At 37.3% G+C, this 16984-nt stretch overlaps 1 protein-coding gene across 2 annotated transcripts in view; it reads left to right on the forward strand.

The window, feature by feature from the left end:
• LOC150091567 (cytochrome P450 307a1-like) overlaps window positions 1-16984 on the forward strand; it is a 315165-nt gene that overhangs the window by 55689 nt on the left and 242492 nt on the right. The window contains exon 1 of one of the 2 annotated variants that reach the window (XM_090384606.1): window positions 2182-2270. The exons of the other annotated variant lie outside the window; for it this stretch is intronic. The gene's annotated coding sequence lies outside the window, so the exon portion shown is untranslated. Of the gene's footprint in view, window positions 1-2181; window positions 2271-16984 lie in introns of those variants that run through there. 2 annotated transcript variants of the gene reach the window in all.

Below are 16984 nucleotides of genomic sequence, written 5' to 3' on the forward strand. Positions count from 1 at the left end.
TCAGCTTCATATTAATATAAACGAAATTAACAAAGGTGATAATTGCGTCGCATTTTAGGGCAAAAGCCTCAAGTTGCATAGTGAGTTAACATACAAGTTAGTGCAAATGCATCAGATCTGTTCGCAGCTAACTACTAAATAGTGATATGATTGGCATCATTATGTATATCTCATATTGTGAATACCTTCACAACGAGTTGCCATGATATTGCACTACCTCGAATAAGTAACTCTTCTCCTATGGTGAAGACTATTGTTACTTATTCTCAGCGGATGCCACCACCCAGACGGCATCGTTTCGGAGCTGATTGTATATGTGTGGGATAATAACTCTACTATCCACTTGTCCCTATTAGACTTAGAAAAGCAAAAAAGTAGAGGGAAAGTTATAGTAGGAGAGGAAGAAGAAAAGAAACGGTGTAGAACGAAAGGGACTAGCTCCTTCAACTCACACCACTCGAAAACTCATAGACTCCTTGAATATGCAACGCTTCCCCAGTGGTGAAGACTGTTTTTACCTATTCTCGGATACTCCGGGCAGCATAAAGCACCCCCATACGGCTCCGTTTCGGAGCTGATTGGCTCCTCTTCAGTAGGTGGGCAGGCACCCGGTGTTGCAATGATTGCAAGGCAGTTGCAAAATATAACTCCACAATATGAGTGATGCCTGATGGTGTGTAGTAATTTGAATTACGTCGCATTTTAGGGCAAAAGCCTCAAGTTGCGTAGTGAGTTAACATACAAGTTAGTGCAAATGCATCAGATCTGCTCGCAGTTAACTACTAAATAGTTATGAGTGGCATCATTATGTATATCTCATATTGTGAATACCTTCACAACGAGTTGCCATGATATTGCACTACACGAGTAATACACGAGTAGATGAGGTTGTTTTAGGGTAATCCTATATGACAATTTTGTACTCTTCAGTACCTTTCAAGGAAAATCCAAAGTGTTGATCTGTAACAATTTTATTCAACGATTGATGTCTAATTGTGCATTACTTGTAGTTTGTCTGTCACTGTTGTAGACAAAGTATACGACTTTCTGTGTCCTGCACTAAGATCTCAATATTCCTTTTCACTAGAGCGGGTCTCAGGCGCGGGTTGCATGGTTTTGTGTTTTTTTTTTTATTTATCGTCCAGCAAACATTCAAATCGAACACAGAACACACGCTTTTGACAACTAATCAAACTGTCATTACTGATAGATATTGCAAATGTCGAAGTATTTTCTTTAACGCGTTTCAGATAACCTAACTTTATTAACATTTTAATAACATTTCGCTTTTTAAATGATTAGTTTAAAACTCACCATTAATTATTTATTAATTTATGTAATCTAACTTTATTTTATAAGGTTAGGCAATCTAAAATAGTAATTAGTATTAGTTTTTATTTAGAAAATGTAGTGCTGTAAAATAACGTTAGCTTACTTAAATTTTAATTTTGTTAAAGAAAAAAACTTGAACGCTTGTCACGTAAAGTTTAATTTGCGATAATTGTCAGTAATGACAATTTGATTGACAACATTGTTAGTCATGATCATAGAAACCAACGAGTTACAAACATTAATACAAGTGAGATTGCCAAGCTATCCACCTGTCTTATAGTAGAAAGTTTTCCTGTATGACAGATGGAAAAAGAAAACTCTTCGTTGCGCGAAGTCATTTAGTTATTTTCCTCCCGCTTTTATTTAGTTTAAAATGCCTAACACATACATGTTTACAAAATGCGAAACTGCTTTTGAAATTACCGTGCATGCGACAACTTGAATTCATAATTCCAATAGTGATGAAATAGTGAATATAATGAAATTAATGAATTTTCATTATTACGGTGCATTATAACGTTATGATTTTCACTATCGCAAAAAAAAAAAAAAAATAAATATATATATATATGTAGACATGTTAGTGTATTTGCACCCTTTGTTAGGAATGCGGAAATTTTAATACCCTTACACACCAGGAAAAACAGATCAGTTAAAAATAATAAAAACACTACAAAGAGTGCCAAGAGATGTTATTAGCCAACTACGTCGACGTCAATGCTTCTTGAAAACAAAAATCCATTTATAAACACAAACCATGTATGAATTATGCAATAAATTGTTTATGCATCTTCTGTATATATATTTGTCCATTGTAACGAAGGAGAGTGTTATTATCCGATAAGATGAAATTTTACTTTTCTTGGTTTGTGCAGGCTCGCTGTATCCCATTTCCGTTAACAGGATGGCTTCACCTTAAAATGTAGCCATAAGTAAATGTAAGTACTGTACTAGCTTCAACCTGGAATTATTATTGTGAAGACCGGAATTTGAATTGCAGTAAATCTCACTAATTTGGATCTTCTTATATTTCAGATTGCCTTATTTTAATGTTTGTATTTATTTATGCAGAACAGATATTTTTCATACTGGTTTCATAATCACTTTGTAAAAGAAATACAACTATTCAAAATTAAAAATAAAATGGAAATGAACACTCATTAATTTCTTTCCGCTAAAATTTACCAAAGAACAATAGCAGTATCAAACTGGCCAATACCACATTCTCATACAGTCTGTAGATCGAGGAGCCATACTAACCTGAAAAGGTTTATATGGAAGGAAAAAATTGAAGTGTTTGGTTTTAGTGAGCAAGACACAAGAAGGAAAGGATGGTGGCCAGTATAAAAATTATAACATAAAGTGCTATTTACGCTGGGCTGCAAGTTGGGAATGAAGCAAACTAGAGTGTAACAATAAGTGTATGGAAACGTTATTAAGTGATGACGATGTTCTTATTAGGGAAGAATCAAAGATGAGTATGTTCGGAATGTATTGTACGAAAGTGACAAAATAATATTAATTTGAGGAAAGTATGGACATGTCTAAAAGATGAGGCCGGATATCATAGGGTTGCGAATAAACAATATCAGACAGTTCAAGGAAAACCTTTGGGTGAAGTGGGAAGGGAAAAAAAATTAAATTACGCCAAACCAGAAGTTGCATCCAATACTCTTATTAAATATGCAAATTCTGACGATAAATTAAAAATATATTTTTTTTCACTCTATAAGAGAAATGAAGAACGACTCTATGAAATTTCAACATAATACAGGGTGGGCCTGGGTAGGAGCCTTGGGGTTTTGGAAAATAACTTCTACCAGGAGCTGTTGCTCGTAATTATCTGTCATAGGTGGTTGCTCGAGGACTCCTCTTGTTTCTCTGTTCCTTTGGTAGGGAGTGACGGAAGGAATATTAAATATGGCATCTTCTTGTCTATGTCCCACTTCTATATCAACGTTATAGCCGAGAAAGATTCACGGGCTTCAACATCCTCTCCGCATCTATCGAGTTTATCGCTATCATGTTCACGACTAGGTTCAGAGATTTGAGGCACTCGCGGCGTTTAGTTAGCTGGCTTACCCCACAGCAACATACTACTCTTCAGGTCTGTCATCTGGTCTCTTAGTGAGCAAATTTTCTGCTTAATTTCCTCGTTCTTTGCTCGGAGTTCTTGGTTGAATATGAGAAGGGTGGACAAACATTCAAAAATTCTGGGATATTTTTCTTCTAGATTATGCATGTACTCTTCTGCCTGCATGGCAACAGGCTTAAGAAGTTACACAAATACTTCGTCTGTCACGCTTTTAAGCATATACTTCGGGTCACTGAGATCTGCAACGTCCTGATCAGCCATACCATTAATAGAGTCAGACTGTGAGAAGACAGGGCGATTTACATGAAGACAATCCTAGGGACAAATATCACAACCAAGGACTTTTTGAATAACAGAATCGTGTATAGTTCCTGAACTCGTGCGTTCCACATTACTATCCCTGAGTCAGTCAGGGATAGTAATGTTTGTTGGTTCTTGGCAATCAATATCATCATCTTTCTTGACTTGTGTATTATTTTCAAAAATATTACTTCCTTTATTGTTTCCCAAGTCACTATGTTGTACATCAGCAGCCGGGGAAGCGGTTGGCAATTATTGGAGAGCGTATGCGATACACACTCTCTCCAAAAAGTATGATTACTCATTGGATTCCTGGATGGATCATCTAGTATTTGTGTGATTAATTTAATCCTAACTATTAATGGAAATAATCGAGTCTTCGTTTGATTTGATGCCTGCCATAAATATAAGACTAAGGAATTTTTAACTTCCGTCATTTTTTTCTAGGTGTCAGCGAAATCCCCAAGAAAAAGTTTCTTGGTTAGTGTCTGTTGGGTTTGATATTGTTCCGATAGTTTTGCTGATGCTTTGGATTGCATCGGTAATTTGGCTCATGAATAGGTGAAACAGCACGGAAAGGAATTATTCATGTTTAGAGAAACTACTGTGTGTTGTGATATAGTTTCAGGTACGACTTATACGAATTCGTGTTGCTATATTCCCTCTCATTTGTTCTTTTTGAGTTGCTGCATTCTGTAAACGACACTACTGTGTTACTGTTAATTATGCCATTGTACTTTTTAGACATTTGTATACTGTATAATTGGTCATGGATTAGGAGCAGAGGCTAGTTAGTCCTTTGTGACTGTGGATTACAGTGTCGTTTCTTACAATTTTATTCATTGTTTTATTATTTATTTTTCATGTTCGATAAAATTTTAGGCTTGTTGAAGAGTAATAATTTTATAATGAACAACAATAAGCAGCAAAATTTTCCACAGTATACAACTCAAACGCAACTTAAAAGGGATGCGATTTGATATCAGAATATCTGGCACAGATTGTACGAGGTGTCATGGTTGCTGTTTACGAAAATTTCAGTAGTGCTTTGTGATCGAACTTGATAAAAATAGTAGCAGTATTCTATATTGGGTATAATCCCAGATTTTTATTTTGCTGTACATAAGAAATTTCTTGAACGAGACTACCTAAAAATATTGCGCCACTGGAATTTATAAAGTCCAAGGTTTGTTCAGAGTGACTGACTATATTGCCTAACATTATGACTTGTTTACGGAAGAATAAAGCTGTTCAAGGTCCCTGCGCAAGGCCGCTTTCTGTTTATTTTCCGTTAAAGAACGCGACACGATTAATAAAAATGGTCGCCTTTATAGACTTCACAGATAAGCCAGAAATACGGTCGTCTTATAAGGAGTGTTGTGTGAGCGCGCTTTTTTTTTTCCCCTTTTCGGACGAGGTGAGGGATGAAATATACATTTTTAATCTCAGGAACACGTGTGGAAAGAAGGAATAACTCGATCATCGAATGTGTCGGGATATTTTTTAAAGTTTACATAAATGAAAAAATAAAACAAACAACAGTTTCAGCTCCTGCGATATGCGGACCTATTAGATTTTTTTTATCTATTAAAATGTATATTCTCTGCTAAATCAGTTGCGATTTATTAATCAGAATCGAAAAGTGAATCCTGAAAATATTAAGGGGGGGAAACATTGTATTTTAAGACAGAGAGCCAGTTGTGGCAGAAACAGACCCATGTATGTACTATTATCACTATTCAAATTTAAGGGCTATATGAAAGAAAAATATGACAATTATTTAATTTATATTATTATTTAATCCTTAACTTATTATAATGGTTATTCTTGATGTGTTGATCCACATTTTGGGATTTCTGGTAGTATAATGTAGAAAAATGCGCGTTATAAATGATATAACGTTCGTAGACCGAGAAGACAGTAATACAATTGTGAATGCCAAGATGCCGCAGTCGAAGGAGTTAAGCGACTTCCAGCGAAGAATAATAATAGGTTGCTACATCCGCAGTCCGTCTGTACGTGGCATTTCAGAGGTACAAAAGATCCCTAGGCCGACGACTGGCAATTTTTTTTTTTTTTGTTTTGTCCTCGCCTTTTTCCCATTATATATATGAGGTCAGCGTTTTTATTGTTTTGGCACGAAATTTTGACGGCCGGATGCCCTTCCTGACGCCAATCCTCACCCTTTATCCGGGCTGGGGTATGCGGTGGTCATTCCCTGACTTTCCGCATCCTCCGTATTTGGTGGTCACGGGCTCGAACCCCGGTCTATCAGGAAGCGTTGCTGTTCCTGCCCACCTGGCTACGGAGGCGCGGCCGACGAATGGCAGTGCGATCTGCAATTAGAAACGGACTACGCTGAAACCTTCGCGAAACTACACGGAAAACCTCCCAAGAACACGGACCATGACAGGTAGAGCCTTGCAAAGAATCGTCCGCTCGGAATGCAGATCGATGTAGTTGCAACACACACAAACCTTCAAAGACGATTGGGACACGTCAGTATCATCAGCACCGGTACAGTGTGCAGGATGCTGCATGGTATGGGTTACTAGGGTCGTGCAGCAGTCCACAAGCCACTAATCACCCACCAATTCCAAATGCTGTCTAGCTTGGTTTAAGGCCCGTCATTCTTGGCTCGTACACCAATGGAAAAATATGCTTTGGAATAACAAGTCACGCTACATGGTGTATCAGTTTGACGGTCGTGCTTGGATATATCTATTATTATTCCTGTAGTGGATGCCTGGAGTAGCTACCTGCCAGACTGTATCGTCCCGACAATGGAGTTTAGTAGAGGCATCATGATGGTCTGAGGCTGTTATTCATGGTTTGGCCTGTGACCATTGGTTGTTTTGGACAAAACTGTAAATGCTGAGGTCTATTTAGAAGTCCTGAGAAATAATCAAAAAAAAAATGAAAGCCGCAGTAGCCGAGTGGTCATGCGAGAGGCTGCATTAAGTACACATGCTTTGAGTGACCGAGGTTTAAGCTCCTGACTGCTAAATACGGTGCTGTTTCTTGTATTCTCTCTGTCTTGTGAACTCCTCTAGCCATGTGATCGTCCCGGAGTATGAACAGAAAATTTATTTATTATACGGTACCTACGCTGTGGCAACACGTCGGAAAAGGCACATACCTCTATCAGAAGAACAACGCCTATATCATACTGCCCAGGCGCCTCCGTAGCCAGGTGGGAAGGAGCAGCAGTGTATAGCACACGCTTCTTGATTAGACCGGGGTTCGAGCCCGTCACCACCAAATACGGAGGATGCGGAAAGGTCAGAGAATGACCATCGCATATCCCGGAGCAATATGGCCTTAATTGCTAATGCTCCTATAAAAAAAAAAAAAAAAAACCAAAACCATACTGCCTGTGTTGTGACAGATTGGGTTAAGGATATGAGATCGAAAAGTTGGAGTGGCCAGCCCAGAGGCCTGACCTCAATACCACAGCAACCCCTGGGATGAACTGGATCGTCGGGCGCGTATGAGGAAAGACTGCCTACAAATCCGAGCTGAACTGATCGCCGCTTTGAAAGCTAAATAGCGGAAAATATGGGAAGATATTTACAAAAAACTGGTGGAGAGTGTTCCACGGAGACTAAGTGCTGTCATAAAGCTTAGTTTTCCTGTAAATAAAGTTTATTTGTAGACATGCAAGCGTGATATTAATGGTAGCATAGTATATATAGGGTTATAATCAGCGGTTAGCCCGGAATTCATTTCAAATGTGCGCGCCAAACAATGAGCAAACTGGAAAACTAACAAAGCTCCAGAGGAGAATGATAATTGGATGTAACTGGGGAAAATGTGCATGCGTGTTATATTTTTAACGAATTAAATAATCACAAATTGAAAACTGGCAACGCACCGAAGAAGTAGAAATTCAGCAATGACACAATATAAACCAAAGAAACAACCAGATGAGCGTAAAATACTCAAGCGGGAGCCGACGCAGCATAAGACAGCAAGCTACCTCATCTCGTCATCACATTCTGTAGAGAATCTAAATTTTGAGTTGCGAGCAACCACATGCACAATTGTACTGGCTACACTACGTGTGTGTAGAACGGTTTCGACAGCTGTCTGCAGGTGTTGACAAGAGAGCTGCCGTTAGACCTTTCTCTTGGGTACCGAAGACTATATTATTGTCTTCGTAGGTGAATTCCAACAGAATATGTGGTAGTTATTATAAATATACAACAGGATGTCAAGAAAAAAAAAAAACGAGATGTTGGAACGAGATGATGAAAATATGGCAGAATAGATGGGAAACATCAGAAACTGGACTTGTTACTAAGAATTTCATTCCACAGGTTTCATGCTTAATGGACAAAAAAGAGAAATAAATGGTTTTATTTTAATATGAATGTATCATATATTATTTCTGGACACGGTTCGCTAAACGAGAAATTATACAATCTTGGTTTAAGTAATACACCTCTGTCTTTGTGGGGAGGTTAAAGAGTTGGGGGCATATTTTATATGAATGTGGATATTATACAGATATAAGTGCAGAACTTGAAATCTCGGTGGGAACCGTTGTCCCTGGTCAAGAAACCAAATTTATCGATTCTCCTATTAATTTGCAAGTGCCCAGTGAATTTGCAAATGAAGTGTTTAACAGAAGGATGCATTTGTTCACATCATCTGGATAACGGGAGTATAAGCCGAACAGCAATGTAATTATAGTTGTGTGAGATATTTAACTTTACTACTAGTCTTGTTTGAGAATTATATAAGAGTTTGTAGGTTGGGTCTTGTTCTCTCTCTCTCTGGAATGGGCCTCCAGAGCAATCTAACTCATCTTTTGGTAACGCCACGTTGGTTTTATTCTCGTATTTAGACGGAAGGAACTCTGCTGGACTGGCTTACCTTCCCGTGGTATGGACGAGTACTCAGGAGCAGCGATCAAAATATGTTAAAAAAAAATCCAAGAGGAGAGTAGAAGTGATTATTAGAAAAAAATGTTACTATTTCTTTATTTTATGCAGTTACAGAAAATCCATGAAATACGAGTACCTTTTCAATTTAAGAAATAGGTATTACAAAAATTTGAGTAAATATTAGGTTGTGATGTATGTGAAGTACGAATGAAAATTACTGCTTTTCTATAACATAATTAACTGCTGATAAGTCGATTAGTTATTTACTTTTCACTTCTAATCACAAAAAAAATGAAAAAATCAAATAATTTAAGAAAAATTGAACGAAACTATTCAATTAAGGAAAGTAACATTTTACAGAAACTAAAAATGTGCTTACGTGATTTCATCGAAATCGAAAAATCATACATAATATTAACGATTCGAAGTTGAAGTTTCGTTCATGGTAGGCCCTCGTCGATAATACTGTTGTTACGATCGCTTGCTTTTCACACCATATGGAAAAAAAAAACTTCGGTTCGAATTCCATCCAGATATTTTTACGCCGTGTTTGAGTTAATAAATTTCAGATGAGGGTTCTTCCATTTTTATCTCCTGAAACGAGAAGATAAAATTGGTAAAACTAAAATAATTAAGGTAACTTTTTAAAAGCTTTTTATACCAACTAGGAGATATAGTTCAAGCTTCAGACATAAATGGATGAATATTAAACGAACCGTTGAAACTAGTGGCAGAGAAGAAAAATGCGTGAGATGAATATAAATTAACAGGGAACATGGGATTCCACAGCATGTAGTCTGCAATCAGTGCATGGTGTTAGGCAAGTTAAGACAGATTATGAGAAGTCCTTGGCTAACAACTCAAAGGAATGGTTGCTTATGTTAACGCTAGAAGGAAATGGATAAATCACATTCATCCACTGGATATGAATGGTATAACTATTGGTGATTCTTTTCAGGTTGATAAGACTACCAAGCAGAGCAAGATCTGCTGGGGAGGGGGGAGGGTCTTGTGAAACAAGCAAATGCGTGAGCTGTGTTCATGTTACTAAGAGTAAAAACAGTTTCATATATACTTGCATGTATATATGAAATTGATGAATTTGAAGTACTGCTCAAGTCGTCAAAGGCAGACAATGCTGGGATATCAGAGACATGGTTTCACACAGATATAAGGGATACAGAATTTGAATATGGAGAGTACAATGTGTATAAATAAGACAAACAGCACAGGAGGGGAGAGGGGCTGTGCTCTTAGTTAAGAACAATGTTCCCTCTAATTTTGCCGGGTGGGTAAAGTGCCTGCCTGGCAACCCAAAGGTCGCGGGTTCGAATCCCGCCTCGGGCTTGGATCAGAGTACTGCAAAAATCTTGGGAGGTGCATTATGGCCATAGAAGCCGATGCGTCAACAACTAACTAAAACAAAACAAAAACCCTCTAATTTTTCTTATAGCTGCGCGGTGCAGAAATGCACCTGAGTCAAAAATTTTCAGACAAGGTTAAATATGTGCAATATTTTTACAAATTGTTTTAATTATAAGTAGGGACATACATAATAATAAAAAAAATGTTAACAATAAATTTACACTTTACAGTTAAGTAATTTATTTTTCTTGGAATTTTTCTCTTCTGTTCTTTGTAGAAGTCCATACTTTGTAGACATCATCTACATTTATTGTTGCACCATTAGGTAAATGCAATTTGATTCTTATAAGGTCACTTAAATGATCTTCATGTATTCTATTTCGATTTTTTGTTTTAATTGAACTCATAGTGTTAAATCCTCGCTCGTAGTCTGCAGTCGATGCTTGAAATATTCCCATAATATCATAGAGAATGGATATGTTACAAAACTCTAAATTTGTAAGTACGAAATTTAAAGTGTCACTGAAAGTTTTAAATGTTCCAATTTTAGTTTTTTCGGCAATTATACATTTTAATTCCGAATATTCTTCTGATATTTTAGAAATAACATCACTTTCGTTATTTGTAATAAATCGTGAATATTTTTTGCAAGGCGTATCACATTAAGTTTTCCAAAGCCAGAATTATTGCTTTCATTTGTGATAGCATTAATATCAAATACATTCAAATCGTTTATTTAATTCACCATCAGGAAATCTGTTATCTAAGTGATCACATACACGTTTGATAAACCGATATAACTGCAGTGTCAACATCACTTTGAATTTTTGATAATACTGTACTTCTTTCACATTTTCACTCCAGAAAATATTTTTTCCAAGATATTGGCTTCTTTATATGTTTATTTTAGCTTTAACATATTGATGTGCATCAATAATCTTTAAACAACTTTTTTGTAGATATTCGCAAAGCGATGCAATACACCATTGAGCGCAATTAATAGCACATGATATTGTGAATTTGTAAACAGTATTGTTTGTTTGTTATTTGGTTTTTAGGAGCATTAGCAACTAAGGCCATATTGCTCAGAGGATATGCGGTGGTCATTCCCTGACCTTTCCGCATCCTCCATATTTAGTGGTCACGGGCTCGAACCCCGGTCTAATCAAGAAACGTGTACTACGCACCGCTGCTCCTGCCCACCTGGCTACGGAGGCGCCTGTAAACAGTATTTACTAATAGGACTATTACATTCGTTAACCTGCTCATTGCAATATTCGATTAATATTTCATAATTTTTTACTAAAGCATCAACTGCAAAATGCGACTTCAATTAATGGTCTAAAACAGGCCCGAGCAAACGTAAGTACTGCATACCGGTCTGGAAGCCTCATTTTAAGAAATATGTGAATATCTCGGCACGCGTGCAAAGAAGAGCAACGAGATCAGTAAAGAACTCAGAGGAGTGCTCTTTCCATAAAAGACTTCGGTTCTGAAAATTGCAGCGCTTAGAAACGAGATACCTGCAAGGAGATCTGGGTGAAATGTTTAAGGCCTTAAATGGATTGAGGTAATGACGATGATATTCTAACTCTTTCTCAGATAACGCATGAAAGGACACATATCCTGAAATTGGAAAAGGATAGCTGCAGGATAGATGTGCAAAAATATGCTTTCAGCTAGAGAATAACAGATTTTTTGAACAAATTACTATCTGGTGTTGTGAAAATGGGTAGCTTGAATAAATTGAAGGAAGAATTAGACATACATAAGCTTTCTCCCTTGTATCATTTGCCAGTACTATTACTAATAACTTCAGTTTATTTTATGGCAGCTTACTTGTAAATGCAATGTGTTTTCCTATTTTTTAAACTCAATGTAACCTGTAATCGCCTTGAATATTTATTATGTACTACACCCCTCTAGCCGAACCAGGCTGTTCCGAGGGTGCCCACTGATATGGAAATAAAATTATGTTAATAATAATAATGATCGTCGTGTGGTTGACACGACGACCATTCCGGTCGTCGTGTCAACCACAGGTATGGTGCCAAAGACCCTACATAACAGCCTAGCAGCAATAGGTCTCCCAGCGAACACCTACAAGGAACTCCAGAAAGTCGCAATCCTGAACACCTGTAGGATAATCAGAGAGTTCCTCGACCAACAGTAACACCAGACATAACAACAATCACCCTGTGTACTTGGTAGCAATACCCGTCACGAGGTGGAGCCCCCAATCAGGGAAAAATAATATAAAGAGCAATAATAATAATAACTTGGGTTTTTGAAACCAGCAGACCAGCCAAACCGATCATAGAATATACGAAATTTGTAGACAAATCTCACTGACGCCTCACAGCTTTAGTTGCTTTGAAGGGGAAAAGAGGCTTGTTAAGAAAATTCCAACATAATAGATTATCAGTAGTTGTAGTAGAGTTTTAGGAGCATCAGCCACCAAGGCCATATTGCTCCGTATACATGTATATTGTCTGTAAATTGCATGTGTTCTTGAGGTATTTTCTGTTTGCTGGACGAAAAACCCGAGTTTTTCGTCCAGTGTGTGAGGTCGACAAATTCAGCCAAGAGTGTGAAAAAGGCCCATAAAAATCGTCGATGGGACTCGAATTCAGGTCTTTTTCATCCAGTGTGGGAAGACGGCCATCCTACCAATGACATCTGTTAGCCCGCGAGCTACCCACGCAGGCTAACAGATGTCAGCTTCTGGTCTTAATGAAAAGACCTCAAATTTATATTAGCAATAAATTTTTCAGTAGTATCGATAGCTTGCACGATATATCATCGTTTTCTTCTCGTTTGCTCGTTTGTGATGTCTAAAATTGACCTCATTAACGACTGGCGGGAATTTCTAAACTGTAAATTCTAGACTGTAGCTAATCTCAGTCGGAAGATATACATTTGCTTTCTCTCTCTCTCTCTCTCTCTCTCTCTCTCTCTCTCTTCAAACTGACGTTCGTATGTATATGTGTGTTATGGGTATTGAATGGCGCATAACTTATAGACATGATGCACTTACAATTAGGAGCGTATGTTTGCAAGTTAATATTAATATTTATTTTAATTTTTTTTTCTGTAATAACTAGAAATAATGTTTTCTAATTATTTAGTTGTTTTTACCTCATAATTTACCATGATTACAGCGGCATTTAAAAACGTCAGACATATGACGTCAATGGAAGAAAAAAAAACCAAAAAAAAAAAAAAAAAAAACCAGAATTAACGCCCAGTCACACGTGAGTTTCCAATCACATATCAGATAGTTCTGACACGTGGAATGTTTTCAAGGTCAATAATGTTGCTACCTTGTACTGATATACGGTATATTATGCTCATTTCTGAGGGTATTCAGATAATGCTATTTTGCATCTATCATTTTATGTTGAACTACCTTGTATAAAGAAATCAAAAAAATGAAGGCACTTCTTCTATATCATTCTTCTATATAATTAGTATTTAGAATTTCGATATTTAAGCATTGGTTGATAATATCAATCGCAATACAGATTACAGAACGTACCAGCAGAGGTCGTAACGTATTAGAAAACAGTTCGGCGATTACTAAGTAAAGTTATTACAAAAAAAAACCAGCATCTAATCGTATAAACGTCCTCTTCTTTCTTTCTTCAAGAGGAGTGTTTCCATTTACAATGGGTTTCCTCAGCCTACAAGTTATTTCTTGTTAGGAATTTTTTCCCGCCAATAAAGTGCGGTTCAAGGTGTCTTGGTCGGTTAAGCCTCGGGCTGTCATGCACTCCCGTACTCCATCCATCCATGTCCTCCTAGGTCTTCCTCTTCTCCTTCTTCCAGGAGGTATCCATTCCAGGATAGCCTTTGAATATCTGTTTTCTTGCATCCGTTTTACATGTCTATACCATGGTAGACGCTTTTCTTTGATGGTGTCAATAATAGTCTTTTTCACTTCCATTTTTTCCCTTATGTCTTCATTCCGTTTTCTGTCTCTTCTAGAAGTTCCTGCTGGGCGTCTCCAAAAATCCATTTCTATGGAGAGCAATTTGTTTTCCGCTCGCCTATTCAATGTCCAGGTTTCCGCTCCATACAATAGAAGACTTTGTACAATCGTTTGAAATATAAGTTTCTTTGTTTTATTTAGGATATTTTTGCTCCACAGAACAGAGTTTAACATGCCGAGCCTTTCTGCCGTCTGTAATTCTCTTATTGATCTCTGCTTGGGATGATCCATCACTTTGTAAGATTAATCCCAAATATTTGAATTTATCGACTTGTTTGATTTTAAAACCTGCAATATTTAGAACGTGTCCTGGCCCTGAAGACAACATTTCAGTCTTGCTAAAATTGATTTTTAGACCCCATTGTTTATATTCCTCAAACAATTGACGACATGCATACTTTGCAACTTCTAAGTCTTGTGCTATCACCACCTGATCATCTGCAAAAAGGAAATTGTGAATATAGGTGTTCTTATTAATCGGCAATCCCATTTTATTACATTGTTTTGACAAGGATCTTAGGCAGATGTCGATATAAATTTTGAAAAGTGTTGGTGACATGCAACAACCTTGTAATAAGCCTTTTGAAGTGTGGAATTCAAGTGACAAAGCTGATCCCACTTTAATTCTGCATCTATTATTATTCCTGTAAATTGCCTTAATAATGTTAATCAGTTGTCCATCAATATTTGCCTCTTTCAGTGCTTCCCATAAGAGTTTTCTTGGAACACTGTCATATGCCTTTTCAAGGTCAATGAAAATCAAAGATTTTTTTTCCTTTTGATTGGGATTTTTCAAGGATCTGTCGTACTGTTGTGATATGATCTATACATGACCTTCCAGCTGAAAAACCACTTTGTTCTTCTGATACCTCGATTTGGGCTTCTAAATGGTTCCTGATCCATTTTCCAAGGATCTTTAACAGCGGGTTCAGGACGCATATTTCTCTGTAATTTGAACAGCTTTTCCGATCGCCCTTCTTATAAATTGATGTAATATATCCTGTTATCATTTATTTCGGTATTTATTCTCCTCTCAGTATACTATTTAACAGTTTTTGTATCAGAACAGCCACTCCTCTTCCTTCATATTTCAGAAGTTCCATGTAAACTCCTCCAGGTCCAGGTGATTTGCCATTCCTTCCTTCCTTTAGCAGGAGTTCCACTTCCCTAACAGAAACTTTTAAGCCCGAGTCTTCTACACCAAAATCCTCCATCGTCTTGAACTCTTCCCTGTCTTCTTTTAAAAGTCCTTCATAGTACTCCGTCCAGTCTTTCAAAGGTATTAATTGAAAACCAGCATTGTGTTTATTCTGTTTTCTCAAGTCTTTAAAGACCTTCCACGATTCCGGTGATTGCTTGAAGCCCAATTTGCTATTAATAGTTGGGCATTTCTTTTCGCATTCTTCATTTTTCTCTTCTACTACCAACCGATTGGCTATTTTCTTTTTTTTTCAACATAAATGTTCCTATATGCATCATTCCTATCACCCAACCATTTCTGATATGCAAGTTTCTTTTCCTCTACAGTTTTTTTAACAGTATTTTTTAAATATTCTTAGATTTCTTCAGTATTACCTTTTATCTCTATATTAATTGCCACATCCAGTCTTTGGGTGAAGTTGTTTCTAATGCTGTCGTCCTGGAGTAGGTCAATGTTAAATTTATCCACTTGTAGCATTTCTCCTTCCCTGCATTGTTGGTTGTCCACACATATTTTTTTAATCCAGTTCCACCTCAGTGTTGTTTTAACAAGAAAATGGTCAGATACACATTCAGCTCCTCTATAAACTCTGACATCTTTCAATACATATGTCCCTGAATGGTTTGAAATAATGTAATCTGTAACTGATCTAATTTGTCTTGTCTCCTGTGACCAAGTATATTTATGGATATCCTTGTGTTAGAAAAATGTGTTTATTCTCAAGTCGAACTGTTCACAAAGATTGCATAGTCTACCTCCGTTGTCATTCCTCTCTTTCTCTCCAAATCTTCCAATAACTTTGCTATTTTGTTCAGTTCCTACTCTTGCATTGAAATCTCCCATTAGAAATATCTTTGTTCTTAGGAATTTTTTTCTATTAGTTCTCTCAGATCCTCCCAAAATTCATCCTTCAAGGTATAGGCGGTGTCATTAGTCGGGGCGTATATTCCCAAAATACAAATTTCTCTCCCGTATATTTTCAATTCCAATGAGATAATTCTTTCACTAATAAATTGCCAGTTTTTGATGTTGTGTCTCAATTTCTTTTTAACAGCAATAGAAACTCCTGCTCTTGCTCTTTCAGTCTTATCAACTCCACTCCAAAACTGGTAGTATTCTCTCATTATTTCCTCTCCACATCCCTTTTTCTTTGTCTCTGATAACACGACGATGTCTAACTTGAATTTTTGCAGTTCATCCGAAAGAAAGTTTATTTTAGTTGAAAGGCCTTGAATATTCCAGCATCCCAAAATCATAGTCCTTTTCCGTTTGCCGAGTCGTTTCCGAAAGTGCAGTCCATTTTCATTTTCACTTGTAGATCGTTTAGCATTTGGATATTTTTTACACTGAACGAGGAGCTAGCCCGTTGCAGCAACCCCCAACCTTGAGGGCCGGGTATCTATCTTAGTTTGGCCCTACCCTTTGACATGTCCCGCTTGGGAGACCCTACCAGTAGCTAAGCTACCGCCGACTTAGCTCTCCGGGTCATCGGGACACGCAAGCACCCCCCACCGCGACAAGGTGGAGAATACTATCGGGGGAGAAAAAACTTCCTAAACATCGAATATTGGACACTTAGGCGACTTAAAAAGTAAAAGAAAACCATTCAGTCTCGACAGATATTCTCTATTCAACGTTTCAGTGAACATCTTAGAAATTAAAAATTAAATTTTCTGTTTATACTCCGGGATGACCAAACGGTCAGAGGAGTTCACAAGATAGATAGAATACAAGAAACAGCAGCGTATTCAGTAGTCACGGGCTTGAACCCCGGTCACTCAAGGCACGTGTACTTATGCACCCGCGCCCCT

Source organism: Mastigoproctus giganteus, chromosome 1 (assembly GCF_048544385.1).
Source record: "Mastigoproctus giganteus isolate SK-2022 chromosome 1, ASM4854438v1, whole genome shotgun sequence".
Taxonomy (NCBI): domain Eukaryota; kingdom Metazoa; phylum Arthropoda; class Arachnida; order Uropygi; family Thelyphonidae; genus Mastigoproctus; species Mastigoproctus giganteus.